Below are 10517 nucleotides of genomic sequence, written 5' to 3' on the forward strand. Positions count from 1 at the left end.
CACCACTTTGTTCCTTTTCCTTCTCTTGTCATCTCCCCAACTCCCCTGTCTGTCTCAAACACAGGAAAAAGTAAGGACCAAATCTGAGATTGTCCTCTGACCTCTATATATGCTGTGGCATATATATGCCAATAATACACACACACACACACACACACACACACACACACACACACACACACACGGAGGTAGGGAACAGAGGCAGAGAAAAAGCTGAATTGTATTCCTAACTCCCTAAGAAACTCAACTTTATGTTCCAACATAAAAGTATAAGTGGGGCTGGAGAGATGGCTCAGCGGTTAAGAGCACCAACTGCTCTTCTAGAGGTCCTGAGTTCAATTCCCAGCAACCACATGGTGGCTTACAACCATCTGTAATGGGATCCAATGCCCTCTTCTGGTGTGTCTGAAGACAGGTACAGTGTACTTATATACATAAAATAAATAAATAAATATTAAAAAAAAAAAAAGTATAGGTCTCAGCCATGGCAACTTGTGCATGCAGGCACAGACCTGGGAGGGCCACATGGGGCAGTTTCTTGGTTGATGTGACCCAACCGTTGGTCTAGGAAAAAGAGGGTCTACATTGTAAGGTTTGGCCTTCAAGGTGGCTAGCAAAGCTGAGAAGAAACAAAGAACTGGCTGAGCTCCTTAGTCCACTGTGGTCCCAGAAGCTGCAGAGGCTTCCCAGCTCTCTGTTGTTCAGGAGCCAGAGCCCAAATGCATCAAGGAGGAGTCTGAGCAAGAACCAGAGGAAGCTGAAGTACCTAAAGAATTGGACACTTCGATGAACATGAAGCCCCTCTTCCTCACACAAGCTATGCTGACCGGACCGGCAGATGCTGCTTGGATGGGGAACATGCCATGGTTCTGGAACACTGTGTCCAGGATCCCACAGCGCCTGCCCTCACCATCTTCACTGATCCCATCTTTGGGTTGAAACGAGCTGGGCATGCCTGTGCAGGTGGGTACCCTGCTTTCCAGGCAATCTTCTGTGGAGCTGAAGGTGCTGCATAGCTCCCTAATCCTGAGTCATGTTTCCTTCTGTGCCCAAGGCTCACAGAACCCCACTGTGTAGGGGACACGCTACCGGGAAGCAGATGTATAGAAAAAGATGGTGAAATGACACAGGGAGACCTGGGTAGGGAAGGCAAACAGAGCAGTGAAGTAAAGAGTCAGCAGTGGAGTGCTGACAACGTGTACACCTCAGTACACTTCTTTTACTTAAAAGCTTCCTTTAATTAACGTACCTATCTATCTATGATGTGTGAGCATGAACACACATGTATGCCTTGGCATGTGTGGAGGGCAAAGGACAACATGTAGAAGAAGTCTCAGGTCTGCAGGCATGGTGGCCAGCACCTCTGCCTACTAAGCTATCTCACTACCTCTGACTCACTGGCTCTGACTCTTCTATTTCCTTCTGTATATCTGAACCATTTAAAAATAAAATGTTGGGAAAAGTCAAAAAAAAAAAGTATAGGTCTCTTTTTATAAAATATGGAAAAACATGCCACACAAACAATAATCAGAAAGCTGGAGTAGCTATGTAACTAATATGAAATATATTTCAAACTTACTTTAAAGCTTATTTATATTGGCTTCCCCAATAATTTTAACTTTACTACTTCCATGGCAGTTTTAACTTTTTAAATGTGTATGGATGTTTTGCCTTATTTAAGTCTGCGCACATGCGGGTGCTGGGAATTGAACCCAGGCAGTCATCTTTCCTGCCATCTGTAGCAGTTTTGAAGCAATAAAGACAATTACTGTTTCATATATCTCATTCCTATTATGTGATTGTCTAATTAACTACTATACTATTAAGTACTACACTGAAGTCACTCTACCTAAAAAGTTCTTTCACAATAAGGCTTTCAAGTAAATGATAGCTTTCAATTTTTCTTGAAACTAGTAACATTATTATTAATTATTCTCCATTAGAACACTAGTGTTACAGAATGTTTCCTCATGGGTGATCAGGCATACAATAGTGCTACAACTATATTTACAATAGAATACCATAATTTGAAAGATTCATTGCTCTGGGAATTTTCAAAACAACATGTTGTCTTAATACTGTTTTCATTTATTTTATACTGTTGAACTGTGTTCAAGTACAGAGGCTGACATAGGAATATAAGGACAATGTAAATTAAGATACTGTACCCTTTCCTATACATAGTTAGAGAAATAAGATACAGAAAATGAACAAAACTGCATACACAAAGTACCAAATGTTTGATACAAGTAAGAAGTGTCTAAGAAATTCAGAAGGGGGTAACTACTGACTAATTACAGTAAAGAAAACAACTGTTTAAAAACATTTTCAGGGCTAATTCAGTCAAATTTGCTTAAGAAGGCAGGAGGTCTGGGACAGAAAAAAAAAGAGAGAGATAGAGATAATGAAGAGTACTAGTTTCTGGATGACAGTAAGAGAGCCTGATTAATACTAAGCTCAACAGAATAATGTATGAATCATGCTTTGTCCTATACCTAACATTCAATAAAAAATGTACCAACACTAGTCTTTAAAAGTCTGCATTAATGAATGCAGTGGTTCTCAACCACTGCTGGGACCCTTTGATAAAGTTCATGTTGTGGTGACCCCCCCCAACCATAAAATTACTTCATTACTATATCATAACTGTAATTTTGCTATTGTTAAAAATCATAATGTAACTATCCGATGTGCAGGATTCTGATACGTGACACCCTGACCTCAAAGTAGTCATGAGCCACAGGTTGAAACCAGCTGCAATGAGCGATAAGATGTCTTAACTGTCAAAGCACTTGCCTTACACGCAACCTGAATTTGATTCTCAGGATGGTGTGCTGGGTGAGTGAACTGTGTTAAGCAAGAACTGTTTTGAAGGTTTCCGAGGACTCTTCCCCGGGCATTCAGCACAAACACAACACCCTTTCTCATATGCTTAAGTCCTTAAGAAAGTTCAGAACATAAACAACAAAGTACTTTTTAAATGAAAGACAATAAAAGTCTAACCTCACTGTTGGGGGGGAGTCATGTGGAGCTAGTTCCTGGTATGCAAGGTCCCCAACTTTCTTCTCTTATTCTCTATCTCAACATTCGACACCCACACATCCCAACCCACCTCCAAAAAAGTAAGTTCTCAACATACTCAAAGCAACTGAAAAGAAAGGCTGACAGAAACTGCACTAAAGGACTCTTTCACTGACCAAATCTGAACAAGTAAAGATAAATAAGTTCATTAACAAACCTTTAATCTCAGAATACTTCCCTACAAACTATCTACTAGTTACTAAGACCTTAAGGTTTTTCTAGGTTAGCCGTCTAAAGAGACATTTAGAATGAAATGTAAACCAGAATGCTTTTGTTATAAAATTATTAAGGACACTGGCAAACCAATGAGGTCTGAGGTTAAATAGTAATAAGATAACAAGATTAATTATTTGACCTTGATACTTACATTATAATTAAAGAACTGAGTGCCATTAATCCCAGCCCTTGGGAGGCAGAGGCAGGTGGATTTTCTATGAGTCTGAGCTTGGTCTAGTGAGTACACAGTTGGTCTGTGTAGCCAGATCTACACAGTGAGATCCTGTGTTGAAAACAAAAACAAAAACAAATAACAACAGAACCGAAATATATTCATTTGTAATGATTAAGACTGCATCTGCAACTGAATCAAATGGTTCAAGGTTTTTAAAAAATGTTTAGACTTACAACTCTTCTCAAGTTTGTGATTAAGTAACCTACAAAACATAGAACACCTAAAAGTCTTATGTAATCAAAGCAGTATGTTTAAAACAGAGCGATAGTTCTCAACCTGTGGGTCATGACCCTTACAGCAGACCTCTATCTCCAAAAAAACATTTATATTATAACTCATAACAGCAGCAACAAAAACAATTTTATGGTTTGGAGTCACCACAACATGAGAAACTATATTAAAGGGTCACAACATTAGGAAGCCAAAAATCAAAAACAAAAACCAAAAAAACCCACCCCACTGTTTTAGAGTAAACATTTTCCCTTTTGAGGGTCGGGGTTGGGAGATTAGAGATGGAATCCTTGTATCTGTTGAACAATGCTCCACCACTGAACTAAATCACCAACCCCTTCACTTCTACTTGTTGTAAGACTTTTCATATTTAGGAGATTCTCAATGGCTTCTATTCTATAACCACCAAGGTTCAGTCAGGTAACCAAGCACAGGAACCACACTCTGCAGTTCCCCAATTACACCAGCCAGATTTCTTGTTACTAGCAGTGGAGACAGACACAGTATTTAGATCACAGAAATGTCTACTGGACAGCAATGATCTAAAGGCTGAAACAACTGATATAATGCCTATCTATAAGCCAACATTATATGTCACCTATATGTAGGTGACCCTACATATAGATATGAAGCAGAAACTCTAACACTTAAATCATTGAATGGCTCTAGAGGCTCAAGTCATTTCTGTAAAATAGACTAATACATCTAATATCACAAAGTTTCTCCAAGTAAAAGGTGAAGTATCTTGGCTAGCAGTAATTAAGTAACACTAGGTATCTTCTATACTTTGGGTTAATAATTTTTTAAAATGATTTCAGCACTTTTAGAACTAGTCAAGCAACTACACAAACACCAATTTGAAAAAAACTTAAGGTCCTAATTGGTCAACAAGCCAATGTGTTTCATACTATTATATCTAACAAAAGTGTAACTCTTACCCATGTTCATCCACACTAGACCTTACTAACTACACTCCCCTTGAGACACTGCGGCTTCTGTAACAACACATTCAACTCAGCTCCTCTGACCTTCACAGTGTTCTCTGGGAGCTCACATTCTTCCAGTAAACTTTTTAAGGCCACTGTGTTTCCATTCTAGGGCAGCTCTATTTTTCTTTGTAGTTATATTCCCTCCCAGGGCAATTTCACTCATATCTATTGTTTCAATTACCTATTCAATGTTTTTCATCTCCCCTGACTACTGCTAAAAGCCTCCACACAGATCTTCACTAGTACTGCCTCTCCAAGACCTAGCACCGTAATACCAGTCCTGTCTATCCTATCAAGCTTCCAAAAATAAAGTTCCTTCCAAAAAGGAACTTTAAAAACAAAAACAAAAAGACAGGTTACACCACTTTGCTTTTAGCTAAGTACTCTAGGATTTCTGTTTCCACAAATGACAAATTTACGGCCATAAACTGCCACTCTTCTTTTTAAAAGGACTCCTGGGCTGGAGGAGCAGCTCAGCAGTAAGAAACATTTGCTATTCAATAATGAGGACCAGAGTTTGGATCCCAGCTATCAAGTGGCTCACAAACTCGCATAACTGAAGTTTGGTGCCTCTGCAGGCACCCAAGCGCACATGTAAACAGACACTCAATAGACATATACATGTGTGCACATGTAAAAAAATATGTGGACTCTATGTAAACATAGTCTATATGCATGAATGTAAATAATTTAGCAAATTATTCAAGAGTTGAGACTTAATAAACTTTAAAAACTTATAATTTTTTAAAAATTATAATACTAGCTTTAATAGTTATAACAGAAAGCATATGAATCCAAGAAATAGTTGTCATTTACCTACTACAAAGCTATACATTGTTCAAATTTTTAGGAGTAAAACACTGGCAAAATGACAAAGCCTGGGCCAGTGAGATGACTCAGCAGGTAACTGCACTTGACTGAAGTCTGGTGATTCAGTCTGATCCCTAAGGTCCACAAGAAAACACACTTCCCCAGCGGTCCTCTGAACTCCATTCATGTGCACATACACATACATTTGCAACATAAAGAAAGAAAAAACTAAGACAAAACTTGTTCTCATGGAAGTTGCATTAGACTGAAGAAACATAATAAGCTTGTTAGATTAACAGTAGTATGTCAGAAAGAAATCAAATGCCGTGGGGAAAGAGAAACTGACATAAAATGGAATAGGAAGCGTGGGAGAAGGGCTGCTGCTTCAGATGGACACACAGAGAACACCTCGGTAGCACTGGAGAAACGTGCTTGGAAAAAAGGTAAGAAGATGGAGTCAAAGAAGAAACTAAAGTAACTTCAGAGTTATGTAAAGGCCACAGTGAGAACTATGGATTTACTGGGACTGAGAAAGAAAGCCATTTGAGAAGGTAAGTAACATAATCTAATACAAAAGACTCACTCTGGCTGGAGAGCGTTAAAGACTGTGAGTTAACAAAGATAAATCGTGTTGTCATGTTTGTCTTTTTAGGAAGTTATTTTCCAAGCAATAAAGGATGGTGTTTTAAAATTCTCACATTCAAGTTTTATTGTGCCATAACTTTAATTATTAAAAAAGGACAAAATTCAAAGGTAATTCTTAGAAATAAAATTCAAAATATACTTTTCAATTAATTTATTACTATTGTGCTAGAGTAGGGGTATACAGCATGGCACACACACTGAGGCCAGAGCTTTCATCTTTGTATGAGTTCCAAGGACTGGACACTCAGGTGGCCTTTACCCAGTGAACCATCTCAGGCCCACAAAAGCCCCCTACACCATGGCTACTTTAAATCTAGGCTCTTCAGCTTACTGCAGTGACCACTGCTCAGATGCAAAGCAAAGTGCAAGGTGAGGAACAGAATTTTAAGAATTTGGATTTGGAGACTAGAAAGATGGCTCTACAGTTAAAAATACTTGCTTTTCAAGAGAATCAGAATTCAGTTCCCAATACCCACATCTAGTGGTTCACAACTGTCCCAACCTGGCTTCAGGAGATCACACACCTTTCCCTGGCCTCCACAAGCAAATAAGTAAATAACAAAGTAAATGTTTAAAAAAAACAAATGACCTGGGTTTTAAAGCTGGTACAACTGTAATTCCCAGCACTTGGGAGACAGAGGCAGGAGGATCAGAAGTTCAAGGCCACCATGCACTATATGATATATAAAACTCATCTGATTTTCTGTAGGCAAAATAAGGCAAAACACCATTTACATCATTAAAAGACAAGAGCAGATGCTGGGATGCACAGTGCACATTATTTTATAACTAGTTTTTACTACTTTGAGGCACACTGCCCTCTTAGAACGGTGCATTGAAGTATCTAAAACGGGCAGTCATTAGCTAGGCTGATGGGTGGTTACCATTGTACTTCATTACTAACGTATCTGTCAGTGATGGCAGCACCTTAGGGAGGTTTTCATGAAAACTGCTCATAGACTGATGGATGCTCCAGGAAGATGGGAAAATTGAGAATGCCTAATAGAAGGCCCATAACTACATGAAGGAATTCCAGAAAGAAAATTCTTAAAAATTTCTCCATATCACACTTTTAAGTAACCTAATTTATACTTTCTTTTGTACTTTTCTCCTTTGTCATATTGAAGGCTGCCTTTTCAGTATATTTACAGAAGGGCAACAACATTCAAGTTTAACCCAACTAAAAACTTAAAATGTACTTCAATTTGAAAGATAAATTCCACTATAGTAAAACTGAATTATTGTTTACTTATTCACAAGCACAGGGGGGAAAACTATTAGCTAAAGTGAATCTAAAGTAAGAACTGCTAATCTTTGAAAAACTGACCTCAAGTGGGGCAATGGTGGCACACATCTTTAATCCCAACACTCTATAGGCAGAAGCAGGCAGATCTCTGAGTTTGAGGTCAGCCTGGTCTACAGAGAGAAACCCTGTCTAGAAAAACGATGAAGAAAAGAAAAAAAGGCTACATAAACAAAACGCAAATTAATTCATACCTAAAGATATTTTAAATCTTTTTTTTTTGCCTAATAGGGTAGAAAACAACAACAACAACCTACCAACCTTTTCCTTCTGGTTTTAAATAACAGTAAAATGGTTAAGCCCAATGCCAAAGCAGAGGGGAAAAGGGGGCGTGGGGGGAAGGAGCATGGTGTAGAGAGGCAGGATTACAGAATAAAATTTTATTAAAAATACCGATTAAATGCAAGGGCTAAGATTCTATTGCCTTCACTGTTGTGGAGCTGTGGCAAATACATCATACATGAGTTATCTTTTCCTTGAAAATGAGAAAATGCATTTATTGATATACTTTGCCCAAAATTCAGTGAAAACTGCCCCAAACTGGAGGAAGTTTTAATACTACCACCTATTAGCCAAGGTACACTAAAAACTTTTTCGTCAGTTTTTGCCTAAATACACGTTAGTTCGCTGCTAGTAGTATAAGGATGGTGGCCAAAATGTAATCCAAAATGAATGAAAAGGGGCCACAGCCAACACTGTAAGACGGTAGTTTTACATAGTACAACCAGCATGTAAAACTTACATTATGCATTGTTTACTACCTCACACATGAAGATGATTAACTGTACTACTGTAATACGATATTGTATATATTAACGCTTGGGGAGTGTAGTTCACCATTTCAATCTGGGAATGTTTCCCTCAATTGCAACCAGGTGTCTGATTAAATGAATTCTTCGAGATCCGTGCAAGACCAGCATGTATTTCTAACATCTTCTCAAGGGTACAAAAATCCCCGGGTCGAAGGCGGGCTGAGCGGCCAGCTTGAGCTTCGGGCTCCTGGCCGGTTACACCGTCGTCAGCCCAAGGCAGCGGGGTTTAAAAAAACGAGGCGGGGGTGGGGAGGCGGCCGCCGGGGGAAAGGCCGAGCTCGGTCAGGCGCCGGATCGAGAGGTCACAGCCTAGTGAAGTTTGGTTTCACCAGCGGGGCCGGGAGGCTCGGAGACGGACGCGAACTCCACGGTAGAGCAGCCAGGCTGGGAGCGCCCGGAAGCCCGGCCGACACGTTCCCACTGCGGGCGGGGCGGGGGGGCCGCGGGCCGGGCCAGGCCGGGCCCGGAGCCCCTTCCTGCCTCGGCCGAGGCCCCGCAGCCCGCGCCGCGCCGCGCCGCGCCGCTCCTAGGCCCCGCGCGCGACGAAACCGGACCTCCGCCCCGCGCCGCCCGGGCCCGCGGCTCCAACTTTGCTCGCCCGGAAAGACGCCGCCCGAGCCGCGCCGCGCCGCGCGTGAGCCCCAAACTTTGCCCGCCCTCCCGCCGCCCGGCCCGCGCCGCGCCGCGCCCGGGGCGGTCCGTCCGCTCTCCCCGGCCGACCCATCAGCCGGCCGGCCGTGTTTACCTAAGGCCGAGGTCCAGGCGTCGCTCCGGCGGCCGCGCCAGCGCAGGAGGCCCGGTCTCCGTCAGTCCGCCGCTAAGTTCTGCACCATGGACTCCTCGGGCCGCTCGGCCGGCCGGGTCGGGAGCACGCAGCCACGCAGCAGCAGACCCCGGCAGCGCTGCTCCGCGCGGCTTGCGCCACCGCCGCTCCCCTCCCCCGCCGTGTCTGGCGGCTCCCTCCCTTTCTCCGTCCCTCCCTCCCTCCCTCCCTCCCCTCCGCGGGGCTCAGCCGCGCCGCCACAGGTCGGCGCACTGTGGTGACGACGCGGGCGGGCGGGCGAGCGGCTGGACCCGCCGCACGCTGCCTGCTCCCGGGCGCCGCAGTACCCCGCCGGACCTGCAGGGGGCGCCCGCGAGCCGCGGCGGACGGGCGGACGGACGTGGTGGGCGGGGCACGGCGCCAGGCCGGAGAGCGGGAGCTCGGGAGGCTGCGAGTGGCCGGGGCTTCTGGGAAACGATCTGCTTGCCCCGCCCTCCTGCCGCTCGGAGCGCTCCGCGCACGCGCAGTGCTCAAGCCTTGCCGCCCCCGCCCCCGCTCCTGCACGCCGCCCGCCGCCCGCCACCCTCTCCGGTGACCTTTCCCGGCAGGGTCGGCGGGGACAATAAAGATGTTTTGGAGAGCCTGCAGCCCTGAGAAGGACTCGTGCGTGGTTGGCACGGATGCCAACCACTCAGCCAGCTGCCTGGGCGCACGTGCGCGGCGGCCTGCCAGCCCGGAGCACGCTCCCACGCCCTAAGCCCGCGTCGCCGAGGCTAACCGAGCCTGGCTGGCTTTAAGAGCTCCTTCCCCTTTGAGTCCCTCGGCGATGTCCTGCCCTGCAGCGTCCTCCGATCTTTTGTTTCATCTCGGAGATGTCTTTATCAGGCGCTGGCTTTTTCACCCCCTGACCCACGCTCTAGCCTTTCCTAGTTGTCCTCTTGCTGTCCACTCTGTCGCCCGGCCACCCCACCCCGGGCTGTTCCCTCCCTACTTCGAGCCCAGCCGAGCACTGACGTCTCCGCGTTTCCCCAGACTGCTGGCTGCAACGTCCCCTGCCCTCCTCCCTGATCTTGTGGCTTCCCTGCCACCTTCATCTTGTGCTGCCTGGCTGTTCACTGCCGGACACGTCACACCGAAGATGGATGGTGTCTCACCAAGCTCTTGACAGAGCCGAGCACCAGCAAGGGACTGGGTAAATAGCCGCTTAGGAATGCATGAATGGCAGCCTTGTCTCTCCCAAAGTCGGCTGCTTGGCAGTGCGCTATCTTCATAGGTTTGGAAACGTGATGGTGGTGATGTATGCAGGTATTTTGTAGTAATTTAGAGGTGTTAAAATACATTGTTCAGATGAAACAAGACTTTCTGAGGGACCTTTCTCTTGTAGTGATGACGATTGAAGCTGGTGATTAGGAAAACCTAAAAACCTGTTGAA

At 44.4% G+C, this 10517-nt stretch overlaps 1 protein-coding gene across 1 annotated transcript in view; it reads right to left on the reverse strand.

The window, feature by feature from the left end:
* Scaf11 (SR-related CTD associated factor 11) overlaps positions 1–9205 on the reverse strand; it is a gene marked incomplete at its 3' end in the record, with an annotated part of 40690 nt that extends 31485 nt beyond the window's left edge. The window contains exon 1 of the mRNA XM_031359668.1: positions 9068–9205. The remainder of the gene's footprint in view (positions 1–9067) is intronic.
* Positions 9206–10517: the final 1312 nt, after the last annotated feature.

This window comes from Mastomys coucha, unplaced genomic scaffold (genome assembly GCF_008632895.1).
Source record: "Mastomys coucha isolate ucsf_1 unplaced genomic scaffold, UCSF_Mcou_1 pScaffold11, whole genome shotgun sequence".
Classification (NCBI taxonomy): Eukaryota; Metazoa; Chordata; class Mammalia; order Rodentia; family Muridae; genus Mastomys; species Mastomys coucha.